The following is a 4,017-nucleotide window of genomic DNA, read 5'->3' on the forward strand; positions in this document are numbered from 1 at the left end:
CACAAAGCCATTATCAAACCTAACAAAATAATCAAATTCTGTGATTGCTTCAAATGTTTCATTTTAGTCTAGTTTTTTTTTTTTCTTAATTTTTGTTTTATCTTATCCTCCATATTTTTTTTTCTAATTTTGGTATTGGGATTATATTGGCCTCTTCTATTTTCAGGAAGAGATTGTGAAGAATTAGTTCTGATTATTCTTTAAATATTCGGTAGAATTCTCCAGTGAAACCATCTGGGCTTGGGTATTGTGCCTAAGAATACAAATGTGAACTCAGACTGCTGAGGTTTAGATACCGGTGTGACCATCTAACAGTTGTGTGACCTTATACAGGTAAATGAGCCTCTCTGCCTCTATTTCTTCATTGTTAAATGAGGCTAATATTTGGAATGTTATGAATGAAAGACTTAACACATGTCAAGCAGTGGAAACTATAGCCAGCTCACAATAACAACTCATGGATCTTTGTCTCACTAGTCTAATAAATGGTACACACACAAAACCTTGCAAACAATTCTTTTTTTAAAATATATATATTTATTTATTTATTAAAGATTTTGTTTATTTATTTGACAAAGAGAGCATGCGCACAAGAGGCAGAGGGAGAGGGAGGCAGAGAGAGAGAGGCAGAAGCAGGTTCCCTGCTGAGCAGGGAGCCCGATGTGGGACTCGATCCCAGGACCCCGGGATCAGGACCCGAGCCGAAGGCAGACGCTCAACCAACTGAGCCACCCAGGCGCCCCCATTTCTAATATATTTAAAATATTTCCTGGTCAGTGTTTTTGAGAAATTTAATCTGTGTTTACTGCATAGTATTTGGGACATTTGGATTTGAGTCCTATTGCCTCACTGATGATGTATGACTTTGGAAGGTTTCCTAACCATTTATCATTAGGCGTTTTCTTTTTTTTTTTAAATTTTTTAAATCTTATATTATCCCCATACATTACATCATTAGTTTTAGATGTAGTGTTCCATGATTCATTGTTTGTGCATAACACCCAGTGCTCCATACAGAACGTGCCCTCCTCAATACCCATCACCAGGCTAACCCATCCTCCCACCCCCCTCCCCTATAGAACCCTCAGTTTGTTTTTCAGAGTCCATCGTCTCTCATGGTTCGTCTATCCCTCCGATTTCCCCCCCTTCATTCTTCCCCTCCTGCTACCTTCTTCTTCTTCTTTTTTTTTTTTTCTTAACATATATTGCATTATTTGTTTCAGAGGTACAGATCTGAGATTCAACAGTCTTGCACAATTCACAGCGCGTAACAGAGCACATACCATCCCCAGTGTCTATCACCCAGTCACCCCATGCCTCCCACCCACCCCCCACTCCAGCAACCCTCAGTTTGTTTCCTGCGATTAAGAATTCCTCGTATCAGTGAGGTCATATGATACATGTCTTTCTCTGTTTGACTTATTTCGCTCAACATAATACCCTCCAGTTCTATCCACGTCGTTGCAAATGGCAAGATCTCATTCCTTTTGATGGCTGCATAATATTCCATTGTATATATATACCACCTCTTCTTTATCCATTCATCTGTCGATGGACATCTTGGCTCTTTCCACAGTTTGGCTATTGTGGACATTGCTGCTATAAACATCGGGGTGCACGTACCCTTTCGGATCCCTACTTTTGTATCTTTGGGGTAAATACCCAGTAGTGCAATTGCTGGATCATATGGTAGCTCTATTTTCAACTTTTTGAGGAATCTCCATACTGTTTTCCAGAGTGGCTGCACCAGCTTGCATTCCCACCAACAGTGTAGGAGGGTTCCCCTTTCTTCACATCCCCGCCAACATCTGTCGTTTCCTGACTTGTTAATTTTAGCCATTCTGACTGGTGTGAGGTGGTATCTCATTGAGGTTTTGATTTGGATTTCCCTGATGCTGAGCGATATTGAGTACTTTTTCATGTGTCTGTTGGCCATTTGGATGTCTTCTTTGGAAAAATGTCTGTTCATGTCTTCTGCCCATTTCTTGATTGGATTCTTTGTTCTTTGGGTGTTCAGTTTGATGAGTTCTTTATAGATTTTGGATACCAGTCCTTTATCTGATACGTCATTTGCAAATATCTTCTCCCATTCTGTCGGTTGTCTTTTGGTTTTGTTGACTGTTTCCTTTGCTTTGCAAAAGCTTTTTATCTTGATGAAGTCCCAATAGTTCATTTTTGCCCTTGCTTCCCTTGCCTTTGGCGATGTTTCTAGGAAGAAGTTGCTGCAGCTGAGGTCGAAGAGGTTGCTGCCTGTGTTCTCCTTTAGGATGTTGATGGACTCCTGTCTCACATTAAGGTCTTTCAAACCATTTTGAGTCTATTTTTGTGTGTGGTGTAAGGAAATGGTCCAGTTTCATTCTTCTGCATGTGGCTATCCAATTTTCTCAACACCATTTGTTGAAGAGACTGTCTTTTTTCCATTGGACATTCTTTTCTGCTTTGTCAAAGATTAGTTGACCATAGAGTTGAGGGTCCATTTCTGGGCTCTCTATTCTGTTCCATTGATCTATGTGCCTGTTTTTGTGCCAGTACCATACTGTCTTGATGATGACAGCTTTGTAATAGAGCTGGAAGTCCGGAATTGTGATGCCGCCAGCTTTGCTTTTCTTTTTCAACATTCCTCTGGCTATGCGGGGTCTTTTCTGGTTCCATACAAATTTTAGGATTATTTGTTCCATTTCTTTGAAAAAAGTGGATGGTATTTTGATGGGGATTGCATTGAATGTGTAGATTGCTCTAGGTAGCATTGATATCTTCACAATATTTGTTCTTCTAATCCCTGAGCATGGAACATTTTTCCATTTCTTTGTGTCTTCCTCAATTTCTTTCATGAGTATTTTATAGTTTTCTGAGTACAGATCCTTTGCCTCTTTGGTTAGATTTATGCCTTGGTATCTTATGGTTTTGGGTGCAATTATAAATGGGATCGACTCCTTAATTTCTCTTTCTTCTATCTTGTTGTTGGTGTATAGGAATGCCACTGACTTCTGTGCATTGATTTTATATCCTGCCACTTTACTGAATTCCTGTATGAGTTCTAGCAGTTTTGGGGTGGAGTCTTTGGGGTTTTCCACATAAAGTATCATATCATCTGCAAAGAGTGAGAGTTTGACTTCTTCTTTGCCGATTTGGATGCCTTTTATTTCTTTTTGTTGTCTGATTGCTGTAGTTAGGACTTCCAATACTATGTTGAATAGCAGTGGTGATAGTGGACATCCCTGCCGCGTTCCTGACCTTAGGGGGAAAGCTCTCAGTTTTTCCCCATTGAGAATGATATTCGCTGTAGGTTTTTCATAGATGGCTTTTATGATATTGAGGTATGTACCCTCTATGCCTATACTCTAAAGAGCTTTGATCAAGAAAGGATGCTGTACTTTGTCAAATGCTTTTTCTGCATCTATTGAGAGGATCATATGATTCTTGTTCTTTCTTTTGTTAATGTATTGTATCACGTTGATTGATTTGTGGATGTTGAACCAACCTTGCAGCCCAGGGATAAATCCCACTTGGTCGTGGTGAATAATCCTTTTAATGTACTGTTGGATCCTATTGGCTAGTATTTTGGTGAGAATTTTTGCATCCATGTTCGTCAGGGATATTGGTCTGTAATTCTCCTTTTTGATGGGATCTTTGTCCGGTTTTGGGATCAAGGTAATGCTGGCCTCATAAAATTAGTTTGGAAGTTTTCCTTCCATTTCTATTTTTTGGAACAGTTTCAGAAGAATAGGTATTAATTCTTCTTTAAATGTTTGGTAGAATTCCCCTAGGAAGCCATCTGGCCCTGGGCTTTTGTTTTTTGGGAGATTTTTGATGACTGCTTCAATTTCCTTAGTGGTTATAGGTCTGTTCAGGTTTTCTATTTCTTCCTGGTTCAGTTTTGGTAGTTGATACATCTCTAGGAATGCATCCATTTCTTCCAGGTTATCTAATTTGCTGGCATAGAGTTTCTCATAATATGTTCTTATAATTGTTTGTATTTCTTTGGTGTTGGTTGTGATCTCTCCTCTTTCATTCATG

Source organism: Mirounga leonina, unplaced genomic scaffold, assembly GCF_011800145.1.
Source record: "Mirounga leonina isolate KUSES-001 unplaced genomic scaffold, KU_Mleo_1.0 Mir_376, whole genome shotgun sequence".
In the NCBI taxonomy this organism is placed as follows: domain Eukaryota; kingdom Metazoa; phylum Chordata; class Mammalia; order Carnivora; family Phocidae; genus Mirounga; species Mirounga leonina.